General features: G+C 39.2%; 1 long non-coding RNA gene across 1 annotated transcript in view; it reads left to right on the top strand.

Annotated features, from left to right (window-relative positions):
* The window catches only part of LOC110340934, a 394,404-nt gene that overhangs the window by 336,104 nt on the left and 40,768 nt on the right, over positions 1-17,532 (top strand). Inside the window, exon 4 of the long non-coding RNA XR_005871771.1 lies at positions 9,777-9,910. This is a non-coding gene — a long non-coding RNA (uncharacterized LOC110340934). The remainder of the gene's footprint in view (positions 1-9,776; positions 9,911-17,532) is intronic.

Genomic DNA, 17,532 nt, shown 5'->3' with positions numbered 1-17,532 from the left:
CTTGAGAAAGAGCTGGTCAAGGAGCTTGTGTGCTTGGCCAATGTAATAAAGTAGACAAATAATTACAGAGCAAATCAAACACACTTACACCTCAGATGATTTGGAAATATTATCTATAATCGGGCACTTCTGTGCTAGGAGGAAAGGTTAATAAAGTAATTTAAAAAAGATTGTGTGGAGTATTATAGAATCAGAAGAGGACTGGCGATCATAATTGTTAATCTCCTGAAACACCAGTTCTGAATTACACAAAGCAGGTATTTCCGCACATATTCTTATTGTGTATTCCACTTCTTACAATATTAGCTTGCTTAATTATCCTTTATGAAAATCTTGCTTTAGATTGTTTTGGGTATAAAAAATGTTGATATGATTATTCCAGTTGACCTGCAGTGTGGATGTCAATCTTAAGATATGTAAGGGAGACTGGTATCTTTGAAAATTAATTGTCTTTGTATGTTTGGTAGAAGAGCAATGTTGGAGTGTGTACTACAATTGCTAGAGCAATCCTAGGTGTGTGCCAGCTGTACACACTCCTGGCAATCATTGCAGTGGGTAGGGGGAGGGGGAGGTAGACTTGCAGCATTAGAGGGAAGCAATTCTGAGCTTGCAGATGGTCCTTCAATGTCTTTCAGATAAAGCTAGGGTGTGTGGTATTAAGATATACACAAGAAACGATTTTTGCATTTTTAAAAATCTGTTTTTGTCCTAAGTATTGGAAAGAAGTTTCAATCACTTTTTCTTCTGTTGAAGAATTGATTTCATAGAGAAGGAAAACAGAAGGGTGAGAATACAGCCCCAGCTCTGCCATTCAGCAGCCATGTCCCCAAACAGAGTGATTACCATCACGGATGTAATGGGAATAGCAATGAGGCCTACTTCATAGGAATTTTAAAGACCCTGGGTAAGAGTCATGTAATTGTCAAATGAACCTGATAAAAAATGAAATTTGAAATAATAATATGTCCACTGAATTTTTCCATTTTTAATTTATGAGTACTTAGATATTTTATTGCATGTGTTGATTATTTATGTTTTCAATGTGCTTGTTAGAGGTGTGTATGTGTGCTACAGTAGGAAACTGGAAGTCCTCAGACAACCAGCAGGAATCATTTCTCTCTTCTACCATGTGAGTCCGAAGATTGAACTCAGGCTGTCAGAGTTAGTGGCTAGTGCCCTTACCCTCCAAACCATCTTGACAGCTAGTATTTAAAGCTTTTCATGTTCAGTAATTCAACTCTTGTACTGTGCATTTTTTCTGCCAGCCTTTTTCCAGAGCCGTATCAGTCCCAAATGAACACCTAGCATGCTATATTAATTATGAAGCTGTTGGCCATTTGGTATGGTTTCTTAATGGATAGCTCTGACTTAATTATTAACCCATAATTACTAATATATATTTTTATAAGGTTTTATCTTCAGAGGATGCAACCTCATGCATCTTCTCTTCCCAGGATCACATGGCAATTCTCCACTCTTGACTAAATTTCCCAGAATTCCCCTCAACTCCTAGTTCCACCTATCTTGCTTTCCTGTTGGCCAACAATGCTTTATTTATCAACCAATCAGACAAACACATACACAAAAGGACTTCCCTCATCAAACTTTCTCACTTTCAGTTGATCCCATGCTGTCTAGTAGTAGTTTCCAATGTAGGCAAATTACCTTCTGAATCCCCGCTCTTGGGACCTGCAGCTTTTCTGTACAGTCTCTGCATTCTCTTGTCAATTCCCAAAATCTCAAACAGGAGATAAAAACCATTTCCTACTTTCTTAAATTCATTTGTCTTCAGCCTTCTTAAATTCTTGCATATATGACTGTTGCTATTGAAAATGGACCCTGTATTGACACAAAAATAGACAGGTAGACCAATGGAATCAAATTGAACACCCTGATATTAAACCATACATGTATGAACATCTGATTTTCGACAAAGAAGCTAAAAATATACAATGGAAAAAAGAAAGCATCTTCAACAAATGGTGCTGGCATAACTGGATTCTGGCATGTAGAAGAATGTGGATAGATCCATGTCCTAATGGATCAAAGACCTCAACATAGGCCCAGTCACACTGAACCTCTTAGAAGAGAAAATGAGAGGCACCCTTGAACAAATTGGTACAGGATACTGCTTCCTGAACATAACTCCAGTAGCACAGACACGAAGATCAACAATTAATAAATGGGACCTACTGAAACTGAGAAGCTTCTGTAAGGCAAAGGGCATAGTCAGAAAGACAAAAAGGCACCCCACAGATTGGGAAAATATATTCACTAACCCCATATCTGACAGAGGGCTGATTTCCAAAATTTACAAACTACTCAAGAAGCAAGTCTCCAAAACACCAAAGGATCCAATCAAAACATGGGGTACAGAACTAAATAGATAATTCTCAATAGAGAGACTAAAATGGCTGAGAGACACTTGAGAAAGTGCTCAACATCCCTAGCCATCTCGGAAATGCAAATCAAAACAACTCTGAGATACCATCCCACTCCTGTCAGAATGGCTAAAATCAAAAACAGTTTATGCTGGAGAGGATGTGGAGAAAGGGGAATACTCCTCCAATGCTGGTGGGAGTGCCAACTCATACAGCCACTTTGGAAACCAGTATGGAGATTCATCAGGAAAATGTGACTTAGTCACAAGACCCAGCAACTCCACTCTTAGGCATATACCCAAAAGATGTACATTCATACAACAAGGACATCTGTTCCATTATGTTCATAGCAGCATTATTTGTAATAGCCAGAACCTAGAAGCAACTAAAGAGTAGATAGAGAAAATGTGGTACATTTACACAATGGAGTACTATTCAGTGGAAAAAAAAAACAATGGAATCTTGAAATTTGCAGGCAAATGGAAGGCACTAGAAAAAAAAAAACATCCTGAGTGAGGTAACCCAGTCACAAAAAGAGAAACATGGTATGTTCTCTCTCATTTATGGATTTTAGACATGAATCAGGGGAGTGCCAGCATACAATCTCACCGCCAGAGAGTCTAGGAAACATACAGTGACTGATGAAAGCATAGGCAGATACCCACAGACAAACACTGAACTGAACTCCTGGAATCCAGTGTCAGAAAGAGAGAACTGGTGGGCAAAGGAGTTAAGAGTGAGCTGGTTTAACTCACAACAGCTGACCTGAACAAGGGGGAGCTCTTGGACTCCAGATTGATGGCTGTGTGAAAAGCATGCGATTGTCCCAGACCCCCTGAATGTGGGTATCAGTGAGGAGACCTAGGTAATCTATGGGGCCTTGGGTAGTATTTATCCCTGGCATACAAATAGACTTTGAGTTCCCATCCCACAATATGGGAAGCTCTCTCAGCCGGAACCCCTGGGGGAGAGCCTAGGCCCTGCCCTTGATCAAATGACAGTTACTGGAGATCCACCATGGAGGGCCTCACCCTCTGTGGGGATCAGACTGGAGATTGGGTGGGGGGCTGGAGGACCTGGTGGGGAGGGAGAGGGAGGAGATGAGGGAGAGGAATCTGGGATTGACATGTGAAGCAAGATTGTTTGTAACCTAAATAAAAAAAAAAGAAAAGAAAATGGACCTTGTATTAAACCTAGGAAGCAGTGACCACATCTTTAAACCATGCCTTTGCTTATCTGTAGACTTGGCCACTAAACTCCATCTTTCACCTCTGTGAACTGTGTGTTCTTGGCTTGCCTCCCCTTCCATTTCCCACTCCTCGTTCTCCCTGCCTGGAGAAGATGTGCCATGGGCTCTGCCAAACACCCAGCTCTCTCCTCTCCACACCTTTCACAAGCTCCATCTACTCCAGTATCTGCAAACAACCTCACTACTGTTTCAGCTGCAGGCTGGGTTCTTAGGACTCTGAGCCTAAGTCTCTCATAAGGACAAACTCGCATTTCTGTCTGTCCCTGTGCAGAGTTTTGAAAAAGACAGGCATTACTACAGCTATCAGAGTGACCAGATTTGAGAAAACCAACTATCTTTCTTTGCTTCTTGGGAATTAGTGCCTTCATTTCTGCAGATTGAAATAAATATGAAGCTGTTTGTTTTATATGATTTCAGTCTAGGACAAAGTAAACTTCATAGCATGCTGGCATTGTATGATAGAATCACCTACTAAATACCATTTCTCATAGCACAGAGGCTTTAGAAGGAGGCTTCTGCCCTTATCCACCAATTGACAGAATGATTTTGAGATTGTGTGTATGACATCCATTCTGAGAGTATTATTAGGGCTTTTAGAAAGACTAAACTCAAGTGTCCATTAGTTGCTTTGCAGGTTCAGGTTTTGCCTTTATTTCCAGCAGTAAATACAACTCTTGGAATCCTTGGAATCCTGGCAAAGTTCCAACCAGCCAGTCTCTTTAAAGATGTTGGTCCAAGACAATGTAATTTATGCTTTCAATGAAATAAAAATTTAAAATATATAGACATGAATGGAAAAATTATCAGAAATCATTGGGATCTTCACATGTGATCCTGGCTCATAAAGCTGTTCTGTATGTTTCCTGAGATCTGGGAACTAGCCCTTGCAAGCTCGACAGAAGCCCATCAGAGCCACAGCTGTCCCCTTCACGTGTCCTGGAGAGCATGGCCATCCTCAGAGGCTGGCAACTGAAATGCATGCTCTTTCTCTTTCTTCTGGAATGAATACCAGATCCAAGGAAGAACTGGCTGACTTTTTGGAAGTAACTGGGGGCACAGAGTGGATTGTGATGTGGTAGGTGCCAAGGAAGGAGGAAGTGTAGTCTATGAAGCAAACATCAGTGAGCAAGAGTACAGCTTTGCAAGTCAGTTCCCTCCCTTCCCATGCCCTGTCCTTTGTGTTTCAGTTATGGGTCAAAGCTGTTGTTGTGCCTGGTTGAAACTATAGGACATGAATTTCTCAGGCTAGGTTAGAAAATCAACAGGCAATTATTTGTTTGTTGTGATGTTTTCCTTTGACCTTATTTTCACATAAGAGTTCCAGATGTGGTATGATATTATATGGAGAAACCCAGAGAACCAGGCAGAGGAGGCCCAGGTCTTGAAGTCTGAAAACACTGGTTCTCTTCCTCCTGTGTCACCCGGGATTCCTTCTCTCCTTCCATCCCTGCTTCCATCATCTGGCCCTCCCTCCTCTTCCATTTCTCCACTCCCCTTTTCTCCCTTTGCTTACTTCCTTTCTTTCTTAATGTTTTAGACGTGATATGAATTATTTTTATTTACTATAATGACCTGAAATTATTTTCTGTCTTTCCTGATTTATAATATTCATGTCAGTTTCTTCATTTCTCAGTGTTCATCTCATAATGCAGCACAATGTTAGACTGTTCTTGCAACCTATGGAGTCATAAAAACACACACAGAAAATGGATAAAAGACAAAAGGAAAAGGAAATCACATAACCATTGCATGTCTTTATGTATGGAAGGTCAGAGCATGATAGCCAGTGACTCTTTTTCTTTAAACAAGGTAAAAGAATTTCATACTGTGAGTATTTGGGACCCAACATGAACAGGTTAGAAAAGTAATATAGTCACAGTAATTACTTTCATATGGCAAAATATTTCAGTCAGCAATGACTAGCAATAAAACAAAATGATCACCTTTAGTATATCCATTACAAAAACAATTGTCTAAAGTAAGAATGGTTAAAATGCTTGGTAGAATATAAAGTGCTGATACATGAGGGCCTCTCTCTGTGCACACACACTTACAGGGACACACATGCACTTTTCTCAAATCTCGCAGACTGTGTTAACAGTAATTTACTTGAAATGTAGGGCCTTTTATAAGGGAAAATACCCCAATTAAGGATTTATAAATAAATATACTATTAGAACCACTATCTTCCATAAAATGAGTTTTCTTTTAGCTTTTAAGGTTTATAGAAATCACTTATCTGCTCCTTAAAAGATTCCTATTCTTTTTCTCCTCTCTTTTTATAAATATAGTGAATGTGGAACATCATTAATCCAGTCGTAATATCATCTGATAGTAGCTAATCCCTTCTTAGGCATAGCTTCTCCTGGACCTTTGGAATATAGAAATGTGCTTTTACTGTTCGGCATTTTCTTTAAACACCAACCTATGCTTAATGCCTAATTGCCTCCCTAAAAGACCACCAAGCAAAATGAATACTGCCTTCAGACTTCCTTCCTTGGGAGTCTTAGGAGTTTCGGGAGCCCATTATTTTGTCTGCTAAGGTCATGGACCAAGGGCAGCCCGGTGCCTGTTGTTTGGATGTGGCTATCGCCTCTGACAGGATGATGCAGCCCACTCTGAGATCCTAATCGGTTAGACAAAGTCTATTAAGTTTGAGCCCTTGAGCTGTCTCTGCCGAATCAGGGATACCAAAGTTACATTTGTTTTTGTGATGACCATTCATTTTGGTCAAATGAAGAAATTGTTCATGAGCATTTTGTGGCTCCAGGGACAAAACTCTGTGAATGTCATGTATCTCTTAGCCTCCCTGCTTTTTCAGAGATAGTATTGAGAAGAATCTTAAGAAAAAAATCATTTTTGTTGCAGCTGTTTATAAGTCACCTTGGTCATAAGAGGAAGGAGGCCAAAGAGGGGTGATAAAAAGCTGGTTTGTTTCTAGTTGGGAAGACTGGTGTGTGGGAGTGCTTGGAATAAGATATAAGAGGGGTCTGACTCCGTTAATGGAAGGCTTGGACTCAGGGCTTTATCTCTGAAACCTATGGTCTAGCCAAATTAGTGAATACATGAACCTTCCTTCTTAGATCCTAGATCCTAACTGTACTGTCATTGTTTTTCATGAAGTCATGACATGAAAAGGTTTTGGAAAAAGCCTTTCCTGGGCTGGACAGCACCCTCATCCACAGTAGACGTGATGGCATAATTCATTTCACTGTGCGTTTTCTTTTTCCAACATGTTGGCTACATAGTTAGCCATTCATGGGGGTTCCTCGTGATGTGCATAGTGTTAATGTAGACTTGCTTTCTAGGAACAAATGTTAAGAGATTTAAGCAGCTCATCCAGTGGACACAGCATCTCATCTGAGTAGACCCGCAAAACTTTTGTGTGTCTGTCAGAGTGGATCTGAGGATTCCATTCCACAGGCAAAAATACTGAGGCCGGAAATGAACAAGAAAATATCTCATTAAGACAGCTGATAGCAGTCATATTACTAAAGTCAATTTGGCCTTTCATAAAAGTAGTTTTATTGGCAAACTTTCATCTAAAGCTTTGTATTCTCTGTGGGACCAATTGTTAAGTGTTCATTATTCCAATAATAAGAAAACAAACACAATACTAATTATTGTGTGTATATAAGCACACAATGGGGAAATGGCAACATTGTCAATAAATAGTTAGAAAAACTCAAAACTTACATGCAATAGAATGAAATTGAACTCCTACCCAATATTGTATACAAAATTCGGCTCAAATGAGTTTAAAACTAATGGATTGCCTACAGCTTTAACACTTCTGAAGGAAAACATGGGAAACTTCTTGACATTGGGCTACAACATTTCTGATGTGACCCTGAAAGCAGAGGTAACAAAAGCAGAAGCAGACAAGTGGAATGGTATTGAACTGCAAAGCCTTTCTGCAAAACAGGAAACAATGGCCAGAGTGCAAAGATAACCCACAGAATTGGAGAAAATACTCGTAATTCATCTATACAATAAGGGGTTAATACCCAAAATACATGAGGACTTGAACAGTTCCACAGCCATAAAAACGCCAGCCCAATTAAAAATGGCAAAGTGCCTGAAAAGATATATCTCAAAAGATGACTTGAAGGGCAATGTGAAAAAAATGTAAAAAAAATTCCCAATGTCATTAGTAATCAGAAAAATGCAAATCAATATCACAATAAAAGCCATCCCAGACCTATTAGAATTTCTGCTATCAAATGACAAAGGGGGAGAAGTGTTTGCGAGGAAGTTGGGAAAACATAACTCTTGATTTTTGATGAGAATGCACATTGGTACTTCCATTATGGAAAACAGTGTCATCCTTAAAAAGTTAAAATACGACCTACTTCTCTCCTAGTAATTTTATACTTTAGTTTATATGTGAAGGAAGTGAAATCAGACTCTCAAGAGTTATCTGTGATCTTGTGTTCGTTACTGCATTATTCACATAGTCAGGATGTGTGTGCGGGCATTGAAGTATTCATAGATGAATGACTGAAGTAAATGTGACATGAGCTTATAAACACACTAAGTATAATATCATTTAACTTTACAAAATGATATCTTGTCCGGGAGCTGGAAAGATGGCTCAGCAGTTAAGAGTACTTGCTACTCTTGCAGAGGAGCCAGACTCAGTTCTAAGGTCTCACATGGTAGCTGAAAAGCATTATTAACTCCAGTTCCTGGGAACCTGATTCAACCTCTAACCTCACTCCACAACAGCAATGCACCTGGTGCACATACATACATGCAGGTAAACACTCACATACACAAAATAAATTAATTGAAATCATAACTTTTAAATATCCTGTGATTTTGAAAATACTGACGAACTTGGGGGTGATACTAGGTTATTTGAAGTAAACCAAGCACAGGATGGTGACAATTGTATGATACTGTAACCTACAAAAGCTTACTGGTGGAAAAGCAGAGTCTAGAACATTGCTGTCCTAAGATGCATGGGAGATGTGGAGAATTGTGCTGCAGGGTGTCTCTACTAAATAGTGTACTATATGCTCAAAAGAATGAATCATATATTAACACACATCACACGCACCCTCTGAGTAACTGGGTGAGGTGGTGTCATGTAGATGGATTTGGGGAGCCATCCCACAGTATCCATCTCAGAGCATTGTTTTGAACACCACATATTGAGGTATAGTTGACAAATACAAATTACATGTATGCATGTGTGTGTTTGCATGTGTGTGAAGTGTGATGTGTATGTTAATATATGTCAGCTCATGTGGATTAATGAATTACAGAAAGGCAAGATAGTTGCAGACTTTAGTTTCAATGATATCTGGTTTACTGACTTGTAAAACAATTGAGGCAATGGTTCATATCCAGGATTCTGTTGTAAATATTAAATGTGCAAAGGAGCATACAATACTGTGCACTAATGGTGGCACATTATTATGGCTTTGTGAAAGATGAGCTGCTACTGATCTCTCCAAACTCGGAAAAGGGGATGTATGTGTGATAGACAACTCTCAAGTCCAAAGTTCTATGAAAGAAAAGAAAGGATATGCAAGAATTATATAGAAAATAATACATTTTCTAAGATTACATTGTGAGAACTGGAAAAGTATAAAAATTATGGTATTTCAAATTGGCATACTATTATGTTGCAGTACAGCTAGCAGACAGATGTAAAAATAAAGTACAGATGTACCATTTTTTTAGTCAAATCTTATATATGGAAATCTAGATTTAAAGAAAGATTGGTTATAGGGTCATTATTTGCTTTACAAAGCAATTTGCCATAAGGTTCTTTTAAAAGAATACATCTCTAGTATCTTTAATATAATATTTCATTTACAGGAAAAAATCACACAACTTTACAAGAACTCATTTCATGCGTAAAATGAAGTACATATGTTGAAGGTTCAGAGAGAAAAGTAAGGTAGACAGAAAGAGAACATAGATGGTTAGGAATAAATCAGTTAATAAATTGGCAAAACTACTTACACTGAAACTTTTTTTAAATAATTTTTAATCTAATTATGTATATCCTTTAAGATGTCTCTGTGTATGAATTAATACACACAGAGAAAGAGATAGTCAGACAGACAGAGATGGGGGATGGCAGGAACAGCATCCAATGGCACACCTACAATGCTCTTTCCTTTTCCAATTAGGCTCCACCTTAGTGACACCGGCTGAGAACAGTCCATCAGAAGATGCTATGTTCAAGAGCTACAATACCATTGTCTGTCTTCTCCTCTGGGAAGTGCTCTTGGGACAGTGTTGCATCATCTCTGGAATGTTCAAGGTATTGCTCTACAGCCTGGACATCAGTGGGCCTTTGTCTGTTGTGTTGATCAATGATTCTTGCTTCCAGTTCAGGCTCCAGATCTTCTATAAATGTTGTACTTGGTTGGTGGTTTTTTTTGTTTGTTTGTTTTTTGTTTTTGTTTGTTTTTTAGGTGGGATCTCACTTTAGCTCAAACTGGCCTGGAACTCACTCTGTATATACGATTGCCCTTGAATGCATGCAGATTCTTCTACTCAGGCCTCCTTTGCTGAGATTGCAGGCATGGGCCCACAACAGGCTTATGGAACCATTTTTTTTTTTTTGGTGGATGATGTTTGTTCAATAACTTTTTTGATAATGCCATTTTTGATCACTGCATCTACATATTCCTGTCCCTCCCTCTGCCTCAAATCCCTTGTGTCTCTCTCCTTCCAAATGCATGTTATCTTCTCTAATGATTGTTGAATGTATACGTGCGTGAGAGGGTGTGTGCGTGTGCGTGCGTGTTTGTGTGTGTGCGCGTGCGTGTTTGTGTGTGCATGTCTGTATAACTTACTGGGTCTATTTAGCTTTGCTCATATGTGCATGTGTCCAGGCTGACTAGGCTGAGACTGACAACCTATGTGGGAGCTCATCACTAGAGGAAACTGATTCTCTCTCCCAGGAGCCCTTGAACAACTGCATAGAACATCTCATCTAGGTCTACACTATCACTTGGTCCTGTGTGTCAGTGTCAGTGGGACACCATCCAGGAGATTTGACAGGGTTTGGTGACACATGTAAAGTTCTATTGTAGTGCCTTATAGTGGTTGGTATGCAGTACCCCATTTCAGTATCTCACCGTGGTATCTGTGGGCCTACTCTGTCATTGTCTTTCACTCACTATTAAGTGATAAAGTTAGCAGAGGGCTAAACTTTACCAGCTCATATTGCCAGAGCCTGCCTGCTCCATAAGTGGGCACCATGTACGATTGTTAAGTCTAACTGAATTAAACACAGAGTATGCGTTTTCTCAAAATATGGAAAATTCTACAGTAAAGCTGTGCACAAGTCAAGCAAAAGCCAAAGAAAGAACAATAAGTTAAAATAAAGTGCGAAGGGCATGTGATGGGAGAGAACTCTCTGACTGCATCTATAAATTATCAAGTAGTCATTGAAATATGTACACAAATAATTCTGAATCACCCTAATTATATAGGACTTGTTCGCCTAGTTCTAGAATCTTACTAGGAATATGTTCTTTGTAGATTTTTTTGCTTTTGCAAATTGAGGTTTTCCTTCTTCAGTTACATTAGTTTATGATCCAACACAATTGTGTGAGAATGGTTGTAAGGTTTTCTGTAGTGGCACTGGATTATTTTTTGTTTTATTTTTTAGGCTCTCTTATTAGTTACATGAAGAGTTTGTCTGGCTTGGAGCCTTGAACTCATCTAAAGCAACCAGGTGCCAAACATAGTGTGTGACTGAACTCATCCTGGGACTTGGTTCTCTTTTACGTCTGTTCACTCTACCCCTTCCAGTCCAAGGATCATTCTTCTTGCTAGAGACCACAGAATCAAAACAGGAGTTGAATCATTCTGTTTTCTGTGACATCTGTTAACATTTTGCTGTGTGCCCCAATCAATGTACCTATCCCTTTGTTCTTCTTTACAAACAGCTTAAAATAGCTTTCTGTTGTCCTTGGCAGTTGTTCAGCCTTTAGTCGGGCTTTAACCCTCCCGACAGTATTCTTGAAGCACTTTTTTTATTGGCTCTTCACTATGTCTTCAGCCTTCCATTTGGGGTATGCGTTCCTTTATGTTCTATATTGAATAGCTTTAAAAGGGGAAAAAGAATGCTCCTTTCATGTTATCGCTTTTATACCTCTAAAATAATCTGCTATTATTTTGTCAAAATTATAAAAAAATAAACTTATTTTCCCTTGAAAAAAATTTGGTCCTGGGACTGTTTCTCTAATTTCTGTATTCTGATGCTTGCATTCCTGGATTCTAGGATGAATTCCATATCTAGCATTATTTTTCTTTTAATGTAACAAATTCTCACATAATAGAAGACTCTTTTCCAAATTTCTCCTCACTTTTGGCTCAAATATCCATATGTTATCCTTTGTTCAAAGCTAAATTACGTATTTATTGTATTATTCTTAGTCTGTAAATATCATATATCAATGAAATATTGTCATATATTTTGTTTCTACTTTTTATTTTGGAAAATCCCAGCCAATTCATTTGCAATTTAATATCCTATAAATCACATGTTCTGATACAGCTTAGAATCATACTTGGAAGCTTCAGTGTTTGTTTTTAAACTTCATTATAAGCATGGATTTGTTTGTTTGATTTGAATATTTTTGTCCACACAAATTTTCTCCAATATTCAAAGAAAGGCTTCACCTTCTTTGGATGAGTGTCTCTCTCTCTGCTCTTTGGGACCATTGTTAAAGACAACAACAACAAAAGCAAAAGCCCATTGCACCAATTTCTCTCCCAAATGTGGCCATGGCAGCTGCCCCTTCCAAGGTGTGTGGATGACCTTCAGTCTTCATGCTCTAGATGAGTAGTCCACGTCTCCTGGAGACAGCATTGGCTACCACATGTAGCCACAGTGTAAATATCACTTTTCCACAGTTTACATTTACACCTTAGAAAATAGTTCATTCCCCTTTGTCTCCCATGTGTAAACAGAAGCCTTTGAACTTGGTAGGGGGTCCCTGGTTTTTCTTTTCACTTTTGCCTCCCAGAGATATTAAAGCTCAACCAATGTGGTCCTGAAAACCTTCCAGATTCTATGTTAAGTAAAGAGGTTGTCGCTGCTTTTATAGAAGGATGTAGATGCTATCTATGGAAGTCAGTCCCTATATAACACACTCAAGCCAGTCTAAAATGCCTTCTTTACTCTTTTGATACCAGATTCAGATTTTCTCCAGTGCCTCAGAATATTCTATTTTTTAATGCTGGGTTCTATTTTTTAATGCCATATGCAAAACCTTTATCTTTCTCAGTAAGTTAGAACCACAGAAGGACACTCATCAAGTGCCCAGGATGGAAATCCATTCTGCATACAATATCCATGCTACTGAGACCTCGGGAAGGAGGAACAACAGTAGAGTGCACAAGAGACTTGTGGTGCTAACTTCCCAGACATCACACTCCCTGCTGCCTGCTTAGCTCTGCGTTTCACTCCTTTCCTGCTCCTGATCATAGCTAGATTGCTGCAGGCTTGTAAGCTGTTATTGTGGTAGTAGACTGGGGTACTTGGTAACATTGACTTTAACCAGTCCTCTAAGTGGGCTGAATACGCGTACTGTGCAGGACACTCATCTAGAACTTCCTTGTTGAAACCAAAGCAAAAGTATCTTCTGCAAATATTGCTTCTCTATTGTCTCTCGCCTATCTTCATCCTCTGAACATCCGCTTGAATCACTCACAGTATGATGAATGACATTAGAGGGTGGAAAAGGCAGTTGACCCTGGAATAATGAAAACTTAATCTGTGCAAACTTGGAGAAGTAGCATAGAGTTTGGGACAGTGTGGGACAAAGGGCTCTGGGTCTAGGATGCTTTCCCCACAGATGGAGGAGATTCAGCAAAGTGACAACACCCATGGTCTTTCCTTCCCACACACATCTTCTAGTCTCCTGGGTACTCACCTATTCTTCATTCTCTTGGAACTCATGGCTTTCTGTTCCCTAGAAGCAAAGGACAAGACAGAAATCATTTGCATTTAGCTCAGTCAAGTAATAAAAATTGTTCTTCTTATAAACACACATTGAAACCAAGCTGGGTTTGAAGTCCTTTTCTTGTTTGTACAATTTCACTGTATAGTCCCTGGCTAGCCTCAAACTCACAGAGATCCATTCTCCTGCCTCTGCCTCCTGAGTACTGAGATTAAAGGTGTGTGGCTCTGAATATGTCTTTTAAACTGGTATGTAAGTATTATTTCTGGGGAAAATTTATTTATAATATCTGAAGTACTTTATCAGTTAGCCTATGGAATAAAATGCACTTTTCCTTTTAGGGCCAGGTCTATGAGGTTGGCTGAGTAAATCCAAAATGATTTATATTTACTAGAATGAGATATTTCAAACATGTTATGGGGAACTAGCATACAATTTAGAATATTTTTTCATAAAAATAACAAAATTTAAAATTTGATGCACTCAAAGAGATGCTATAATATTCCCAGAGATCTGTTCAATTGGAATTTTATATAGGTCTTGGAATTTTAATTGGAGGTGCCAAATTAATAATAAAATTATAATAGAAGTGTGGTCTTTAGTAGGTATGTATTTGCAAAAACTACTTGAAGCTCAGTCTCCCAATTTTGCTTTGGCCCTAACATTTAGTTGAAATATATAGTTGCAAGAGAAAACACACATTTATAAACTAATAATTAATGCCCTTAGAAAACTTTACTGTGCCCATTCTAAAGGTCGGACGTGTTTTATCTTTGATTTTTAAGTAAAAGTTTCCACTAAATATCTATGTATACATAAATGTATATTTTCCAACATAGTTGACAAATTAAATGTGATGGACAAGGACAGTGGTTGCTTCCACATATTGCTAAAGCAAGTAAATAAATAATTATGCTCTATCATTACTAGTATTACTTAGCTTAGTTATCTGAAGAATAATTATACTAACTTCTAGGAACAAAAGTACTGCTTTTTCCCCACTATGGTTATTAAAGAGATATTAATACATGTTATATTCTAGTTCTTAAGAGTAAAAATTGGTAATAAGTCTTCCCTCTGTTCATAGCTTAGCGCACGCTGAAATAATGAAGAGGGACCTTAAGGTATAAAGTTGTCAAGATGTGCTTGAAACTTCTCAGGGATGTTAGAACAATGGCTGGCAGAGAAATTTGGGTGGATTCAGCAGAATTTCTTATAATGTCACTTAAGGGGAAAAAACTCGTAACATATTACACAGCCTTTTCCTGCAATTAGAATAACAACTACAGGTGGGACAGATTCAAACCTGCCTTACCAAGTTGTTTATAGCTATTTCCCATTGGTCTCCCGAGGCCACAGAGACAAGGATGTGGTGTGAGCTTTCTCCTCACATCCTAATGCACATTAGCAGTGGTACCTTGTTAAGGGTCCCCATTTCATTCCCTTAGAACCATAGACATTCCGCCCAATTAAAACTGTTCATTGTGCAAACCAAAGGGGCCTATCCCAGACAAGTGTCTCAGACGCTACAAGTTTAGAGGCCTGCTTACATCAGCCACAAGGCACCTGCTTCGGCCCCCTGAAAATAAACATATCTTTTGCATATATGCCTTCGTGGCTGCCAGCAGTGTGCCAGGGAGAAGTGCTATTCTAAATGGAGATTCTTTCTGTATCAGCAGGAAGAATTTATATCCAGTCAGAGAGAAAGTGGAGAGCAGCAATTGTTTGCCACACTTTAGTAGGGAAGTGTTTTGCCCTAAAGGTGCCAGGTAAAGAGAATTGCCAAGTAAAGAAAATTTATTAAATGCATTTTCCAAAAGGGAAACATATCTGACGTTTTGTTTCTAGGATCTCATAAAAATCACTCTTCTTAGTCCTTATATCAAGGAAGGATGTGCGTAAAGGAACTAAAACAGTACCATTCTGTCTTGGAATGCATGTTCACAAATGCTTTCTAGTCTACATCTGTAATTATCTCATGCTGCTCTTTACTCTGATGTCAGTCTGCGCCACACATCAGAACACTGAACTTACTGAATCCCTCTCTCTGTGCCTCTCTCCTTCAGGGGAGCCACAGACTGTGAGTCCACACATCTGCTCCCTCTAGGGCGAGCCACTTCAGAGTAGACACCTCAATTGTCTGAATTTTGTGGCCAGGAATACACCAAGGAACCCAATCAAACTTGCTTGCCAAAATTTGTGGGGATGTATGGCCATTCCAGGGGTGGGTGTGCACAGCTTGACTTTGGCGAACACTTACTGTCTTTGGGACAGTCCAGCCTTTCATGGTTCCTAAGCAATTACTCTATTTGTTGTGGTTAAGTCATCCTCAGTGCTTTCTGGTTTGTTCAGAGCATTTTTTTGCAGTTAACATTTTGTCTGTTCTGGAACTTTAGAAAACTTAGGCTCCCCTGAAAACAACAAACAATCAACAACCACAATAAAAGGGATCTAACGACTGACATGAAAACACCCAGTTTGAGATTCGATCCCCTCCTGTGTAGTGGAAGGGCGCTTCCCTCTCTTGCCAAGCACGGTGACACCCATCTCTGTTCCAACTTGGTCAGGGACAAAGCGGAAGATTCCACCTCTGGGCAGGTACAATATGTCAGCTAGGGAAGGACCGCTCCAGTGGTAAGGATGACAACAATTAGCACATGCTACTCATTAACAAACGAAGATTAGAATGCAGCCGAAATGGCAAGCTGCCATCAGCGCGGTAGTTACGGGGCAGTTTAATTTCTAACGGATGTGAGCGCTGGATCAGTAACAATATTCGACAAAACACCGCCTGCATTCTCTTATGGCTTTCATTACCAAATTGAAAATCTGTGTAGATTTCTGAAAATTACTTTTAAATGTAGCCAATCTCCTAGACTGCAAGGCTTGATTTGCTGGTGAGGGAGCCCTGCTGTGAGATTTTAATGAAAGATCATAGTGGCCCTCCAAGGCCGGCAAAGAGCTATGGGCCCTGGAAGACCCGAAATAATCTGTTTTACTTTTAATGGCAGCCATTTTATATTCATTAAGATCAAAATGCAGTTTTGCAGGCAAATTGCAAAGCTGTTCCACTCACAGCTTGAGAACCTGGAGGCCCTACAGCTTTTTATCTTGTTCATAAGCAAATATGCAGTTAATATCTTTTAATATGCTTTGATGCTTGCTACCTTATGGGTACATTGTACCAGAGGTTAGGGAACTGCATGTTTCCTTGGCTCAGTCAGCGCGAACTAAAGCCACCATCCTTTTATTTCCATAATGGTAGAAGAAATGAGTCTCTTTTTATCCCCCTCCCATTTTTTTTTAAATGCGGGCTCTGCTCAAATAAATTGTAAAGCACTGTATAGCGTACATTCAGGGTCTCAGCGAAAGCACAGTTTTTCACTGGGATCCATCTGTTGGTGGTTTGTATTATTTAAATTTATACAGTCACATTATTTGAATGTAAACAGCCAAATAAGATAGGATCAAATCATTGGCATCTGGGAACTGTGCTCTCATCCTCTTTGATTGTGAGGTTGTCTGCATTAATAATGGAGTTCTAAAGGCTGTGATTCCACCTGATATACCGTATGACCCTAGCAGTTGTGATCTTATCAGGGTTTCACTGTGGTAGAAAATGAAGGTATTTTGCAGCTCATTTCCAGCAAAGCTAGTTTGCATTATCTGCTGTCCAGAGCAGTTCTGCTTGTTTTGTGTGTTATGAAACACCTCCACCCCCTTTGTGATTTGCAGTTGTACTTCCGGTCTAGAATCATGTTGTAGATTAATTTCCATCAGATTTCTTATAGAAGGAGAATGATACTGTGCTGAATGGGAAGGAAGGATTGGAGGGAGCAAGGAAGGGGAGAAGAGGGAGGAACAGAAAGAAGGGAGGGATAAGGGTGATAGAGATGAAGGAAACAGTGCATCTTGCATCCTCACTGCATTGCATTTCTGTCTCTAAGACAAGAAAGGTTGATCC

Source organism: Mesocricetus auratus, unplaced genomic scaffold (genome assembly GCF_017639785.1).
Source record: "Mesocricetus auratus isolate SY011 unplaced genomic scaffold, BCM_Maur_2.0 Super-Scaffold_100029, whole genome shotgun sequence".
Taxonomy (NCBI): domain Eukaryota; kingdom Metazoa; phylum Chordata; class Mammalia; order Rodentia; family Cricetidae; genus Mesocricetus; species Mesocricetus auratus.
This window is presented reverse-complemented; position numbering and strand designations above follow the sequence as displayed.